The 17,745-nt window shown below is 42.8% G+C and overlaps 1 pseudogene; it reads right to left on the reverse strand.

The window, feature by feature from the left end:
- The window catches only part of LOC135540169 (cadherin-4-like), a 341,293-nt pseudogene that overhangs the window by 30,290 nt on the left and 293,258 nt on the right, over nucleotides 1–17,745 (reverse strand).

The following is a 17,745-nucleotide window of genomic DNA, read 5'->3' on the forward strand; positions in this document are numbered from 1 at the left end:
AGAGACGAAGAGGAGAAGAGACAGATAAGCATATACAGAGAGATATAGGGATGCATAGACAGAGACTGAGAGAAGTGCAGGAAGAGAGAAAGAGATAAGCAAAGAGGGATAGAGAGATAAAAGAAAGAGAAACAAGAACCATTGGAGCTAATCCAAGGTCACTTTTGCTGGAGATCAGCTGCAGAACTAGGCACAGGGACAGTATTAGATAGGTTTAGGTAGTGTAAATATGTTGAGTTTTAGACAGGAAGGAGAAGAGACACATGATGGGTTCTCACAGCTACAGGTGTTTGTTCTGTTGGCTCTCATAATTCGGCAGAGATAGCACCATCATTCCCTTTACAGCAAGCATCGACGGGATAATTGTAGCTGAGAATTCTATTTCAAACTTCATTAAGTTTCAAAGCAGGATTTGTCACTTTTCCCAAGGAGAGAAAGAAACAGAGACAAAAAAAACAGAGAGAAGGGGAGAGAGAGAACCAAGGAAGGGAAGGAAGGGAGCGAGAAGAAAAACAATTACCCTTATTCCAGAGAGGAGAACATCAATATTTGAACAACCTTTCAGTCCAAAGGAGGAAAAAAGAAGTGATGTATCGTACGTAAACTCTGACATCTTTAATTTCAATAAGAGGGCTTCTTTAATAAGCTTAAAGAGTGCTCTTTGTCTAAGAATGTGGCCATGCCTGAAAGGGTTAACCTCTTAGCCCGTTTAATTCCTTTTTAATTTGAAAACTAATTCCAAATCCTAATTGCTTTACCGCCAAAACCGCTGGGGCTGAAAATTTCACTGGTGGCAGACAGGCAGGAAAGGCATGTTGGCCATTTGGTCACACGGGAGAGAGAGCGAGGGAGTTGAGACCACTGTTGGGCTCCATCAACTTCCTAAACATTACTGAGCTTGAGGTTAACACCTGCCTTCCAATTACAGAAGGAGAGAGAGAGAGAGAGTGGAGGACAGAAAAGGGGGCAACATGAGAGAGATAGATGGACACAAGCACAGATGCAGAGAGATACCATGGCAAGAAATTGAAAGTGATGGAAATGGAAAGAGACAGAGAATACAGAGGGCAGGCAGGAAATTACACTAAAATGGGTTGGCAAAAGAAAAAGAAGGGAAAAGACAAGAAAAGGAGGCTAAGAGGAAGATAATACCATGCATTTAGAGGGGGCCAGGAAAGTAGAGTACAATAGTGATTTGGGGAGGCAGTATTAAGTGAATGAGTGAGTGGGGAAGGGCAGGGCAGGGCAGGACGAGAGGCATAAGGCGGAGGAGGAGATGTGGCAGATAAAAGGGGACACAAAGCATAGTGGTCACACAGAACTGTCTCTAATGGCACTGCTGGCCCTCCCAGGGCTGTTACCAGAGCACATTGCAGCTCCACCCACCATCATACACAACCCTGGCAAGCCCGGGAGGGGCCAATAAAAACCAGCTCCCAGAAAATTACCTCCAAATCTGACCGCATTCACACCTCAATGCATGGGCAGTCAAAACATTTTAACTGCCCAACTGCAATGTCTCTTCACATCTCTTCACAACGTTCCATGTTGAGGGAATATTAGAGTACAGTACAGTACAGACTTGAGGGAGAAGAAATCTCTTTTATATCTCTCGTGTAAATAAAGTCTCTAAGGAACAAAACATGTTTACGATATCCATGCCGGGTGTGTGTTTGTGAATGTAAAACTTCAGAATTTTTAACAAACCAAAGCACTCACTGGTGTCTGAAGCTACTTTCCATCAGCATCTCTGGGTGAACCTTCCTGCTAAATGCACTCCCAGCTCCGAGACTCAATCTATTTGGTATTAATTGTAACAGAGTGGCTCCTCTGTGAACAATCAGCCAGGCAAATGTGCTCTCCTGCACTCAGCGCAGAATAGCAGTCGGTCACACACTCTGGGTCCATTACACTGCCTGAAACATCCCTGCGTTCCTCCATCTCTCCTCTCCTGTGTACAGATGCTGAGGCCTAATTAGCCCCCCAGGCCAAGAGACGGTGAAGACTCTCAAGTCTTTCTCCGACTGTTAGCAAACTCTTTAGGACAGAAAGAGGCCTCCCTCAGATTACACATTGAGAGTGTGAGAAAGCACACAGTATATACAGTGGTGGAAAAAGTACCCAATTGTCATACTTGAGTAAAAGTAAAGATACTTTAATAGAAAATTACTCATGTAAAAGTGAGTCACCCAGTAAAATACTACATGAGTAAAAGTCTAAAAGCATTTTGTTTTAAATATACTGAAGTATCAATGCAATGTAATTGCTAAATGTATAAATATTTTCAAATTCCTTAATCAGCCTTTCTTAAAGTATGGGTCGTCACGGACTGTTAAAGGTGGGTTGCGACGTGTCAGAGTAAATGTATAATTATTTAATGAATTACTGGAATTGATTTAGCCAAGTTAATCTGCGCTCCCTGTTCAGTGTGCTCTCTGTAAAGCAACGGTCTCTACTCAATTCAGCTACGAGTGTGAGAGGGAGATGCCCATGTGTTTGCGGTTTACCGTATCATTTTTCTGCAGTTTTTTTGAAGATCACTCCGCGACAGACACGATGCAGCGCAACGTTCAGCAGCAGATGATGCTCTGTCAGCCATTGACTTGTCATTCCTACTCACCATCAGTCACTGCTGTCATCAAATGGACTCATGCTAGCCACAAGTTCTGACTGAACTCAATTGTCATGAAACGCATATGCAGCTATTTGTTTCTCTCTCTTTCAAACAAACTTATAAAGAGGAGCACCCACAATGTGTTTCATGTGGGGAAGTGCTTAGTAATGAGTCTCTCAAAATGAACAAATTATTAAATCAACACGTCCTGACCAAACATCCACAGCATGATGGTAAAACGAGGGAGTTCTTTCAGAACAGGGCAGAATGCTTCAGGAAACAATTGTTATTCTTAACTGGAATAAACTGATTAAAGCAAGATGCTTTTTGAAGGAAACTCACTCACAGTTCTGGGTTATTCATCTACAGCAGGAAATGTTCTCCTGCCTGACTGAGAAAGCAGTAGATGTTCTGATCCAGTTTGGCACCACATACCTATGCATGCCAGGGTTCTCAAGTACAGAAACAGTGTCGATGCTGCGCCTGACCTCAGTGTTACACTATCAAAAACTGAGCCCAGAATAGACATGCTTGTTGAAAACTTCAACCAGCCACACATCTCTCATTAGGATTGTGTGTATGTGTTTTCTGGTCTACATATGTGTGATGTGATCAATCAGTTTATTCCAGTTCAGAATAAAAAAATATGTATTTTAACAGCAACAGTTCCAACCTAGACTTTCTATCAACAATAATTTATATAGTAAGATGTACAGTAGGCCTGATAATTTTTCATATGTACTGTTACTTAGGGTTGCACTATCAAAAAGCCTGTGTGTGTGTGTTATGTTATGCATCAGTGTGATGTGATCAATCAGTTTATTCTAGTTCAGAAGGAAAATAATTTATTGTATTTTAACAACAACAGTTCCAACCTAGACAGATATGTAAGAGTGTTTTTAAATGGGGAAAATGAACATTAATATATATTAATATGGATATTTAATGTCATTATTATTTGATTTTGTCTATGTTGCATTTGTTTTAGACATAAGGGCAATGAAATGTACCAATATTTATGTATCGTTGCATATTCTCTTAAGCTTGGGTCCCAGGAAAACACAGAATTTCTAATTTGGTCCCAGGCAAAAAAAAGTTTAAGAGCCTCTGCTTTATATAAAGCAAACCAGGAGGAATCATTTTCTTGTTTTTGAAGTTTATGGAAAGCCAGTGGCACACTCCAACAATCAAGACATAATTTACAAAAGAAGCATGTGTTTAGTGAGTCCGCCAGATCAGAGGCTGTAGGGATGACCAGGGATTTTCTCTTGATAAGTGTGTGAATTACACAATTTTCCTGTCCTGCCAAAATGTAATGAGGGCTTTTGGGTGGCAGGTGAAATGTATGGAGTAAAAAGTACATACTTGACCTTAGGAATGTAGTGATGTAAAAGTAGTCAAAAAATATGATTAGTAAAGTAAAGTAATACTTTCAAGTACTTTTACTTAAATACTTTACACCTCTTCTCATTTCAGTGCCTCAAGTTTCAACAAGATTGAGAACTCTTTTTTCATCACCGACTATAGCATTTTGGTGTATTTCCGACAAATTTGTCTGATCTCCTATGCATGAGGAGAACGTGGTGGTGGTGTTGAGTTTTTTCCCCCATAGACAAGGGTTCACCAATGTCAGTGTAACTTATCAATTTACAATAACCATCCAATAACTTGTAGAGCTCATGCGGTAAGTGCTAAGCAAACTCGTAGAACACCCTGGTGATGACACATGAATAAATACACACCACTGATCATTTTCCCCTGTCTGAATCACAATAACACTTGGATTAGTTCTAATTGGATTACTAATTATGTAGTGTAATTGCCTGATTACTTACATGTAAGACTGATCAAATCCAATGACATGCTTGTTTCTGTGTCTCCCGATGGGTGTACGTCTGTGGTGGCGAGCATGCCATTTTAAACCCAGTTTCACTGATGGATTGATTTGACACAGAATGTTGCATCTGGCGACAGCGATAAGGGCAACTCCCCGCAGGTCTGTCTCTTTTAGTGGTTTTATATAGCAGCCATAGTAGATGGAGGATCAGCTGTAATGCTTCAGAGGCATTTTGATATTAAGAGTCTTCTAGTCTTATAGACATGTCTCTTTTAGAGCTGAACACATCCCATCCCACTTTACTCTAAGCAGTTAGAAAAACATTCTGTCTGATGGAACCAAAATAATTATGGGAGGACCATTCTCATTACCAGCCTAAAGTGAGCAGTTTACAGTTTAAGTGATTAGTTGGATAAAATAGTGCTGAACTTCTTTATGTTTTAAATGCTCCAGAAAAGTATAACCATCCCACAGAAGATACACCAGTTATCTAAAACGTCCCAACTCTAATTTTCTTATTTAGACAATTAGGCAACTGTAACTCAGCGGCATGACTCTCTAACCTAAAAGAAATCCTTGCATGCAAGAATGAAATAGATAAAGGGAGAGAGAAAATCTCTCTGGTCTATGTAAAAAAATACTTGTCAGTGTTAACTCCAGCATACAATAGAAGCCCATAGTGTTTGTATTCCACAAAACAGACTACTAGATAATTACAGTACCAGTCAAAAACTTGGACCCATCCTACTCATATACAATGCCTTGCGAAAGTATTCGGCCCCCTTGAACTTTGTGAACTTTTGCCACATTTCAGGCTTCAAACATAAAGATATAAAACTGTATTTTTTTGTGAAGAATCAACAACAAGTGGGACACAATCATGAAGTGGAACGACATTTATTGGATATTTCAAAAAAATTTAACAAATCAAAAACTGAACATTTGGGCGTGCAAAATTATTCAGCCCCTTTACATTCAGTGCAGCAAACTCTCTCCAGAAGTTCAGTGAGGATCTCCGAATGATCCAATGTCGACCTAAATGACTAATGATGAGAAATACAATCCACCTGTGTGTAATCAAGTCTCCGTATAAATGCACCTGCACTGTGATAGTCTCAGAGGTCTGTTAAAAGCGCAGAGAGCATCATGAAGAACAAGGAACACACCAGGCAGGTCCGAGATACTGTTGTGAAGAAGTTTAAAGCCGGATTTGGATACAAAAAGATTTCCCAAGCTTTAAACATCCCAAGGAGCACTGTGCAAGCGATAATATTGAAATGGAAGGAGTATCAGACCACTGCAAATCTACCAAGACCTGGCCGTCCCTCTAAACTTTCAGCTCATACAAGGAGAAGACTGATCAGAGATGCAGCCAAGAGGCCCATGATCACTATGGATGAACTGCAGAGATCTACAGCTGAGGTGGGAGACTCTGTCCATAGGACAACAATCAGTCGTATATTGCACAAATCTGGCCTTTATGGAAGTGGCAAGAAGAAAGCCATTTCTTAAAGATATCCATAAAAAGTGTCGTTTAAAGTTTGCCACAAGCCACCTGGGAGACACACCAAACATGTGGAAGAAGGTGCTCTGGTCAGATGAAACCAAAATTGAACTTTTTGGCAACAATGCAAAATGTTATGTTTGGCGTAAAAGCAACACAACCCATAACCCTAAACACACCATTCCCACTGTCAAACATGGTGGTGGCAGCATCATGGTTTGGGCCTGCTTTTCTTCAGCAGGGACAGGGAAGATGGTTAAAATTGATGGGAAGATGGATGGAGCCAAATACAGGACCATTCTGGAAGAAAGCCTGATGGAGTCTGCAAAAGACCTGAGACTGGGACGGAGATTTGTCTTCCAACAAGACAATGATCAAAAACATAAAGCAAAATCTACAATGGAATGGTTCAAAAATAAACATATCCAGGTGTTAGAATGGCCAAGTCAAAGTCCAGACCTGAATCCAATCGAGAATCTGTGGAAAGAACTGAAAACTGCTGTTCACAAATGCTCTCCATCCAACCTCACTGAGCTCGAGCTGTTTTGCAAGGAGGAATGGGAAACATTTTCAGTCTCTCGATGTGCAAAACTGATAGAGACATACCCCAAGCGACTTACAGCTATAATCGCAGCAAAAGGTGGCGCTACAAAGTATTAACTTAAGGGGGCTGAATAATTTTGCACGCCCAATTTTTCAGTTTTTGATTTGTTAAAAAAGTTTGAAATATCCAATAAATGTCGTTCCACTTCATGATTGTGTCCCACTTGTTGTTGATTCTTCACAAAAAAATACAGTTTTATATCTTTATGTTTGAAGCCTGAAATGTGGCAAAAGGTCGCAAAGTTCAAGGGGGCCGAAGACTTTCGCAAGGCACTGTATTTATTTATTTTAAAAAACAATTACATTGTAGAATAATAGTGAAGACATCAAAACTATGAAATAACACATATGGAATCATTAATTAACCAAAAAAGTGTTAAGCAAAGAAAAATATATTTTAGATTTGAGATTCTTCCAAGTAGACACCCTTTGCCTTGACAGCTTTGCACACCTTTAGCATTCTGTCAACCAGCTTCACCTGGAATACTTTTCAAAAAGTCTTGAAGGAGTTCCCACATATGTTGAGCACTTGTTGGCTGCTTTCCCATCACTCTGCGGACTCTCATCACTCTCATCACTCTCATCCCAAAGCATCTCAATTGGGTTGAGGTCAAGTGATTGTGGAGGCCAGGTCATCTGATGCACAACTCCATAACTCTCCTTCTTGGTCAGATAACCCTTACACAACCTGGAGGTGGGTGTCATGTCATTGTCCTGTTGAAAAACAAATGTCTCACTAAGCGCAAACCAGATGGGATGGCGTATTGCTGTAGAATGCTGTGGTAGCCATGCTGGTTAAGTGTGCCTTGAATTCTAAATAAATCACAGACATTGTCACCAGCAAAGCAGCCCAACACCATCACACCTTCTCCACCATGCTTCACGGTGGGAACTACACATGAGGAGATCATCCGTTCACCTATTCTGCGTCTCGCAAAGACACGGTGGTTGGAACCAAAAACCTCCAATTTGGACTCATCAGAACAAGGGACAGATTTCCACCAGCCTAATGTCCATTGCTCATGTTTCTTGGGCCAAGCAAGTCTCTTCTTGTTGGTGTCCTTTAGTAGTGGTTTCTTTGAAGCAATTTGACCATGAATGCCTGATTCACGCAGTCTCCTCTGAACAGTTGATGTTGAGATGTGTCTATTACTTCAACACCGTGAATCATTTATTTGGGCTGCAATCTGAGGTGCAGTTAACTGTAATGAATGTATCCTCTACAGCAGAGGTAACTCTGGGTCTTCCTTTCCTGTGGCGGTCCTCATGAGAGCCAGTTTCATCATAGCACTTGATGGTTTTGCGTCTGCACTTGAAGAAACTTTCAAAGTTCTTGAAATCTTCTGGATTGAATGAACTTCATGTCTTAAAGTAATGTTGTACTGTTGTTTATCTTTGCTTATTTGAGCTGTTCTTGACATATTATGGACTTGGTCTTTTACAATAGAAATGAAGAATATACAAATATAGAGCGAGACAAGAGAGAGCGAGAGAGAGAATAATTAGCTAATTAGTTGTGACCTACATTTTTTTTAAATACAAATTGACAGTGTTGTAACCCCAACACACTGTCTTTGTTTTTACAAGAGAGTCGCAGTCAGTTGAAAATACAGACATTTTTAATACGTTTGGTTCTCCTCGCTAATTAGCAGGTCTAGAACAGAGAACAGACCCACGCTCCACTGAGGAGAGACTATTGCAATGTGTGTGTTGCGTGTGTGTGTGTACTCTTTCTTTCTCTCTCTCGGTCTCTCACCTGCGTTGTTTATAAATTCTCCTGTCATTAAACTTGGCAGTACAACATTGCCTGAACACAACCTTAGATAAACATCTGGTGTCTGAACACAATGTAGATAAACATCTGGCCTTTATCACTGACTGGTAAAACAAGTGTTCCTCCAATCATGACATGGTCTTCTTTCTACCTTTAAAATCATCATGCCTCCGTTCATATACTTGAAATACTTAAGAAAAAACACACTATTTTACTGTCCTAGTTTATGTACCTGGCTTTGAGCCTTCAGCCACAGAGCCATTGTAGACCTGGTTCTGGAACTCTGGCCGGTTGTCATTCATGTCGATGACGTAGATGTATAGGTCTATGGGGCTTTCCACCTTGTTCCCATTCATGTCCACAGCATGGGCCCGCAGCTGCAAACAACAACAACAACAAAAACATATGAGCCTTGTATAAATCCTGTAAATGCAACAGTAACTTTGGCGATAACTAAAGAAGCACTGATCGACATAAAACATCAATGGAGACATTGACATAAACATAACAGGACACATTGTATACACAGGCTGGACTTCATCCTGTAACTGCAATGGTCACTTTGAGGCTAATTAATGCAGTACTGATTGACATGAACCATCAAAAGAGACATATTGACAAACATAACAGTAATTAATCCTTTGACTGCAATTAATCCTGTCATTTCAGATCTCTTCCACAAGTGTGTCTAATGTAATTGCATACTAGAGTGTCCAGGAAAATCCACTAACGCCGACCATTGAAATCCGGCCAGGCACAGCATAGTTCCAAAACGACCTTGATTCTGACTGTTGGTTGTGAGAGGTATTTTTATTTGAAGCTCCACAATTGAAGCATTAATTCCAGTCTTTTATTTGGCACGACAGAGAGAGCCCGTTGGAGTGCCTGTGTTGATAATTGCCAATAAGAAAAATAGATTCTAACATGTTGTGTTCAAACACAGCCCAGCTAACGTATAATGTTCTGAGAACCATATGTTTCTTAGAGCTTGGTGAGAGACTGGTTGTCCTATGGTTATTTTGCATACAACCTACCGACAACATTTTGGGAATGATTCTTCAAGGGGAATTTCAGTACTTCAGCATAAGGTTTTTTTCAGGTTTCTTCATAGTCCTTTTTAAAGTCCTGCTCTCAGAACATTCAGAACACTTTCCAAAAAACCTCAAGAAATCATTACTAATGTTCAAAGAAGGATCGTACCCTTTTTTCAGTTTTCGGCTAAAATTACATACCCAAATCTAACTGCCTGTAGCTCAGGACCTGAAGCAAGGATATGCATATTCTTGATACCATTTGAAAGGAAACACTTTGAAGTTTGTGCAAATGTGAAATTAACGTTGGAGAATACAACACATTAGATCTGGAAAAATATAATACATAGAAAAAACATGCATTTTTATTATTATTTAATTTTTTCATCATATGTGAAATGCAAGAGAAAGGGCACAATGTATTATTCCAGTTTAGGTGCAATTTATATTTTGGCCACTAGATGGAAGAAGTGTATGTGCAAAGTTTTGCACTGATGCAATGAACAATTGCATTTCAGTTCAAAATGTCATATCAAGTCTGCACAAATGTGCCTAATTGGTTTATTAATACATTTTCAAGTTCATAACTGTGCACACAATAGCATGGTAATCTTTCACTGCAATATTTACTGTAATTTGGACAGTGCAGTTAGATTAACAATAATTTAAGCTTTCTGCCCATATCAGATATGTTTTTGTCCTGGGAAATTCTCTTGTTACTTACAACCTCATGCTAATCACATTAACGCGCGTTAGCTCAACCGTCCCGCGGTGGGGACACCGATCCTGTAAACATATACATTCCATTCTGAGCATGAAAAAAACTCTCTCTATCCTCTGTCTTGTTAAGTCTCTTCAGGTGTGTTGGCCATGCCCACTAATTGGCCACACCTGATCTTAATGTGTGCTTGTTTCCTTTCAAATGGAGTCTGATTGAATAGCCAAAAATAAACTGCTTTGTATGAATAAAAAACAACAACATGGCATGCTAGTTCCATAATGGTGGCACAGTGGACTAATTCCATGGATAGAAAACAGCAGAGCATAGTTTTGAATCTCACTGATGCCATGCCACAATGAAAGATAAATGTGTTTGCATGATTAATGCCGAAGCAAATTAATTCATGTTTGTCCTATCTGTGTTTGGAGTTTAAAACAATTAGCCTAAGATAGCAGTGTTATTATAACCTAGAATTTAAATTCTCAGAACGCAAAAGAAAACTCCCAGGGAACCTTTCAGGGAACCATAGTAAAACATTCTCAGAACCTCCCTACAACCTAAAAAATGTACGTTCCCAGAAGAGGCTAATTTTTCACGTACGTCCTCAGGACGTTTTTTTTTACAGTTAGGAAACTTATGGCTTCGTTCCCAGAACCCATGGGAAACCAAAAACATGCTCAGCTCACACGCCGACAGAGATGGTTGCCTCGCTTCCCTTTTTTAGGAAACTATGCAGTATTTTGTTTTTTTTATGTATTATTTCTTACACTGTTACCCCAGGAAATCTTAAGTCGAATTACATACTGTCGGGAAGAACTATTGGATATAAGAGCAACATCAACTTACCAACATTACGACCAGGAATACTACTTTCCCGAAGCGGATCCTCTGTTTGGACCACCACCCAGGACAATGGATCAGATCCCAGCCGGCGACCCAAAACAACGGCGCCTCAGAAGGGGCAGACGGAGCGGTTTTCTGGTCAGGCTCCATAGACGGGCACATCGCTCACCGCTCCCGCGTATACTACTCGCCAATGTCCAGTCTCTTGACAACAAGGTAGATGAAATTCGAGCAAGGTCTGTCTTCCAGAGAGACATCAGAGATTGTAACATTCTCTGTTTCACGGAAACATGGCTCACTTGGGATACGTTATCAGAGTCTGTACAGCCACCCGGTTTCTTTCACACATCGCGCCGACAGAAACAAACAACTCTCTGGTAAGAAGAAGGGCAGGGGTATATGACTTATGATTAACGAGTCGTGGTGTGATCATAACAATATTCAGGAACAAGAGTCCTTTTGTTCACCTGACCTAGGATTCCTTAGAATCAAATGCCGACCGCATTATCTACCAAGAGAATTCTCTTCGATTATAATCACAGCCGTGAATATCCCCTCCCCAAGCAGACACCTCGACGGCCCTGAAAGAACTTCATTAGACGCTATGTGTCACGTTCTGACCTTAGTACCTTTGTTTTGTCTTTGATTTAGTATGGTCAGGGCGTGAGTTGGGGTGAGTAGTCTATGTTTGTTTTTCTATGTTGGTTTTTGAGTTTGGCCTGGTATGTTTCAATCAGAGGCAGGTGTCGTTAGTTGTCTCTGATTGAGAATCATACTTAGGTAGCCTTTTTCCACCTATGTTTCGTGGATGTTTATTTTCTGTTTTGTGGTTCATCACTAGACAGGACTATTTCGTTTGTTCGTTCTTCCTAATTGTTATTTTGTTTAGTGTTCAGTTTTCAATATATTAAAAATCATGAACACTTATCACGCTGCACCTTGGTCCTCACCTTCTTCCACTGACGATGGCCGTTACAGAAACACCCACCACCAAAGGACCAAGCAGTGTGGTAACAGGCAGCAGCAGCAGCAACAGCAGCAGCAGCAGCGATCGCAGGACTCCTGGACATGGGAGGAGATTCTGGACGGCAAGGGACCCTGGGCACAGGCTGGAGAATATCGCCGCCCAAGGCTGAGCTGGAGGCAGCGGTATGAGGAGGCAGCACGACACCGTGGGTGGAAGCCCGAGAGGCAGCCCCAAAAATGTATGGGGGGGGGGGGGGGGCAAACGGGGAGTGTGGCTAAGTCAGGTAGGAGCTTGGAGAGAGAGGGACCGGGCAGGCACCGTGTTATGCCGTGAGGCGCACGGTGTCCCGGTGCGTGTGCATAGCTTCGTATCGGCCAGGCAAGAGTGTGCATCGAGCAGGTGCCATGAAGCCGGCTCAGCGCATCTGGCCTCCAGTGAGTCTCCTCGGGCCAGTGTACATGGCACCAGCCCTATGTATGGTTTCCCCGGTTCGCCAGCACAGCCCAGTGCGGGCTATTCCACCTCGCCGCACTGGCCTGGCTACGGGCAGCATTCAGCCAGGTAGGGTTGGGCAGGCTCGGTGCTCGAGACCTCCAGTGCGCCTCCACGGTCTGGTCTATCCGGTGCCGACTCCATGCACCAGACCTTCGGTGGCAGCCCCCCGCACCAGACTGTCTCTCCGTCTCCTTCCGATAGGTGCTCCCGCCTGTCCAGTGCTTTCAGAGTCTTCCTCCTGCCCAGCACTGTCAGTCTCCCATCTGTCTTGAGATGCCAGAGTCTCCCGTCTGTCCTGAGTTGCCAGAGTCTCCCGTCTGTCCTGAGCTGCCAGAGCCTCCCGTCTGACCTGAGCTGCCAGAGTCTCCCGTCTGTCCTGAGCTGCCTGAGTCTCCAGTCTGTCCTGAGCTGCCAGAGTCTCCAGTCTGTCCTGAGCTGCCAGTCTCCAGTCTGTCCTGAGCTGCCAGAGTAGCCCATCTGTCCTGAGCTGCCAGAGTCACCCGCCAATCAGGAGTTGCCAGAGCCGCCGGTCAGTCAGGAGCTGCCAGAGCCGTCAGTCAGCCAGGAGCTGGCAGAGCCGTCCGTCACGCCGGCGCTGCCAGAATCGCCCTTCACGCCGGAGCTGCCGGGACACGGGGATAAGGTCCCCAGTCCGAGGTCGGCGGCGAGGATCGCCGTTTTTAAGAGGCCAAGGAGGCGGATAAAGAGGCGGAGAAAAACTATGGTGAAATGGGGTCCACATCCCGCGCCAGAGCCGGCACCGCGGACAGATGCCCACCCAGACCCTCCCCTATAGTTTCAGGTTTTAAGGCTGGAGTCCGCACCTGGGGGGGGGGGGGTACTGTCACGTTCTGACCTTAGTTCCTTTGTTTTGTCTTTGTTTTTGTATGGTCAGGGCGTAAGTTGGGGTGGGTAGTCTATGTTTGTTTTTCTATGTTGGTTTTTGAGTTTGGCCTGGTATGGTTCTCAATCAGAGTCGTTAGATGTCTCTGATTGAGAATCATACTTAGGTAGCCTTTTTCCACCTGTGTTTCGTGGGTGTTTATTTTCTGTTTTGGGGTTCATCACTAGACAGGACTGTTTTGTTTGTTCGTTCTTCCGAGTTGTTATTTTGTTTAGTGTTCAGTTTTGATTATATTAAAAATCATGAACTCTTACCACGCTGCACCTTGGTACTCACCGTATTCCACCGACGACGGCCGTTACACTATGTAATCTGGAAACCACATATCCTGAGGCTGCATTTATTGTAACTGAGGATTTTAACAAAGCTAATCTGAAAACAAGGCTACCTAAATTTCATCAGCATATCGAATGTGTGACCGGGCTGGCAGCATTCTGGATTATTGCTACTCTAACTTCCGCAACCCATAAAAAGCCCTCCCTCGACCCTCCTTTCGGCAAATCTGACCACGACTCCATTTTGTTTCTCCCAGTTTATGGACAGAAACTAAAACAGGAAATGCTCGTGCTCAGGTCTGTTCACCACTGGTCAGACCAATCTGATTCCAAGCATCAAGATTGCTTTGATCACGTGAACTGGGATATGTTCCGGATAGCCTCAGACAACAGTATTGATGTATACGCTGATTCAGTGAGCAAGTTTATTAGCAAGTGCATCAGTGATGTTGTACCCACGGTGACTATTAAAACATTACCCAACCGGAAACCGTGGATTGATGGCAGCAAACTGAAAGTGCGAACCACTGCTTTTAATCATGGCAAGGTAACCGGAAACATGATGAAAACAAACAGTGTAGCTATTCCCTCCGCAAGGCAATCAAAAGCTAAGCATCAGTATAGAGACAAAGTAGAGTCGCAATTCAATGGATGTGACACGAGACGTACAGTTGAAGTCGGAAGTTTACATACACCTTAGCCAAATAAATTTAAACTCAGTTTCTCACAATTCTTGACATTTAATCCTGGTAAAAACATCCCTGTCTTAGGTCAGTTAGGATCACCACTTTATTTTAAGAATGTGAAATGTCAGAATAATAGTAGAGAGAATTATTTATTTCATCTTTTATTTCTTTCATCAAATACCCAGTGGGTCAGATGTTTACATACAGTCAATTAGTATTTGGTAGCATTGCCTTTAAATTGTTTTACTTGGGTCAAATGTTTCGGATAGCCTTCCACAAGCTCCCCACAATATGTTGGGTGAACTTTGACCCATTCCTCCTGACAGAGCTGGAGAAACTGAGTCAGTCCTTGCTCGCACACACTTTTTCAGTTCTGCCCACAAATGTTCTATGGGATTGAGGTCAGGGCTTTGTGATGGCCACTCCAATACCTTGACATTGTTGTCCTTAAGCCTTTTTGTCACAACTTTGGAAGTATTCTTGGGGTCATTGTCCATTTGGAAGACCCATTTGCGAACAAGCTTTAACGACCTCACTGATGTCTTGAGATGTTGCTTCAATATATCCACATAATTTCCTGGCTCATGATGCCATCTATTCTGTGAGATGCACCAGTCCCTCCTGCAGCAAAGCACCCCCAGAACATGATGCTGCCACCCCCGTGATTCACGGTTGGGATGGTGTTCTTCGGCTTGCAAGCCTCCACCTTTTTCCTCCAAACATAACGAAACAGTTCTATTTTTGTTTCATCAGACCAGAGGACATTTGTCCCCATGTGCAGTTGCAAACCATAGTCTGACTTTTTTATGGTGGTTTTGGAGCAGTGGCTTCTTCCTTGCTGAGCGGCCTTTCAGGCTATGTCAATATAGGGTTTTTGTACCTGTTTCCTCCAGCATCTTCACAAGGTCCGTTGCTGTTGTTCTGGGATTGATTTGCAATTTTCACACCAAAGTACATTTAAATAAACGTACAATTAAAAATTAAAATCTCTAGGAGACAGAACGCGTCTCCTTCCTGAGCGGTATGATGGCTGCGTGGTCCCATGGTGTTTATACTTGCATACTATTGTTTGTACAGATGAACGTGTTACCTTCAGGAGTTTGGAAATTGCTCCCAAGGATGAAACAGACTTATGGAGGTCTACAATTTTTTTTCTGAGGTCTTGGCTGATTTCTTTTGATTTTCCCATGATGTCAAGCAGAGAGGCACTGGGTTTGAAGGTAGGCCTTGAAATACATCCACAGGTACACCTCAAATGTACTCAAATGATGTCAATTAGCCTATCAGAAGCTTCTTGAGCCATGACATAATTTCTGGAATTTTCCAAGCTTTCAAGGCACAGTCAACTTAGCATTTGTCAAATTCTGACCCACTGGAATTGTGATACAGTGAATTATAAATGAAATAATCTGTCTGCAAACAATTGTTGGAAAAATTACTTGTGTCATGCACAAAGTAGATGTCCTAACCAACTTGCCAAAACTATTGTTTGTTAACAAGACATTTGTGGAGTGGTTAAAAAATGAGTTTTAATGACTCCAACCTAAGTGTATGTAAACTTCCGACTTCAACTGTATGTAGCAGGGTCTACAGTCAATCACGGATTACAAAATGAAAACCATTCCTGTTGCTAACACCAACGTCTTGCTCCCAGACAAACTAAACAACTTCTTTGCTCGCTTTGAGGATAATACAGTGCCACTGACACGGCCCGCTACCAAAACCTGCGGGCTCTCCTTCACCGCAGCCAACGTGAGTAAAACATTTAAAATGTTAACCCTCGCAAGGCTGCTGGGATAGACAGCATCCCTAGCCGCGTCCTCAGAGCATGCGCAGACCAGCTGGCTGGTGTGTTTACGGACCTATTCAATCAGTCCCTATCCCAGTCTGCTCTTCTCAAATGCTTCAAGAGGGCCACCATTGTTCCTGTTCCCAAGAAAGCTAAGGTAACTGAGCTAAACAACTATCACCCCCATACTAGCACTCACTTCCGTCATCATGAAGTGATTTGAGAGACGAGTCAAGGATAATATCACCTCCACCCTACCTGACACCCCATACCCACTCCAACTTTCTTACCGCCCCAATAGGCCCACAGACAATGCAATCACAATCGCAGTCACACTGCACACTGCCCTAACCAATCTGGACAAGAGGAATACCTATGTAAGAATGCTGTTCATCGATTACAGCTCAGCATTTAACACCATAGTACCCTCCAAACTCGTCATTTAGGGTCTCGACCTGTACTTTCTGACGGACCGCCACCAGGTGGTGAAGGTAGGAAACAACATCTCCACCCTGCTGATCCTCAACACTGGGGCCCCACAAGTGTGCATTCCCAGCCCTCTCCTGTACTCCCTGTTCATCCATGACTGTGTGGCCATGCACGCCTCCAACTCAATCATCAAGTTTGCACACGACACCACAGTGGTAGGCTTGATTACCAACAATAACGAGATGGCCTACAGGGAGGAGGTGAGGGCCCTCAGAGTGTGGTGTCAGGAAAATAACCTCACACTCAACGTCAACAAAACAAAGGAGATGATCGTGGACTTCAGGAAACAGCAGAGGGAGCACCCCCCTATCCACATCGACGGGACAGTAGTGGAGAAGGTGGAAAGCTTTAAGTTCCTCTGCATACATATCACGTACAAACTGAAATGGTCCACCCACACAGACAGCGTGGTGAAGAAGGCGCAACAGCGCCTCTAAAATATAACTTGTTTCTATTTTTGATGTTTGACGCGCTGCAAGTCCCACCTCTCCCGTCTCCTCATTGTTTTTTAAGAGCTGAAACTGAAACTAAACTGACTGAAAGATTAAAGGTCCACACTCAAGTCCAGTTGGTGGTGGTAATGCACCTTAAAGTTGGTTGCCAAACGTCATATAAAGTCAGAAGAAGGAGACTGAAGGAGGAGAAATTACTAGAAACTAACTAAATTTACCCTGTTATATGGGAATGAATTGTTGGAGTAGAGGTCCTTGTACATTTCCAGTGAAATAACAACCCAATGTTTATATCCCAGGACAAATTAGCTAGCACCAGCAAGCTAGCTAAATGGCCGTGATTGTTTCATGCATTTCGACCTGTCCCCAAATAAATCAAGTTGGTTCAGACTTCGTTTTGATATTTCAACATGCACGTCCTGATCTCATCTGGTGTGGGTGGACCTAATCAACCTGCGGGCGATGTCGCACGAGGCCACACGCACGTGCCCGGTCTAGTCAAAATGTTAGAGGAAGGAGTGTCAACCCCGTGTCTGAATACCCATGTTGACTAATGATGTCTCACAGCTCTAGACACCATTATATTTGAAAGGCAAAGAACATCATCATTGTCTCTCCAAATAGCTCTTTAAAAAATAAAGTCATTAAAATCCAGATCGAGATGGAGAGACTTGTGTTGGAGGTTGTCTTTCTCATACACCTTCACAGTCATGTGGGCAGTGGACCCTTTTATTACAGCAAGTACAACATTGACAAACATA

Source organism: Oncorhynchus masou, chromosome 5, assembly GCF_036934945.1.
Source record: "Oncorhynchus masou masou isolate Uvic2021 chromosome 5, UVic_Omas_1.1, whole genome shotgun sequence".
NCBI classification, from domain to species: Eukaryota; Metazoa; Chordata; class Actinopteri; order Salmoniformes; family Salmonidae; genus Oncorhynchus; species Oncorhynchus masou.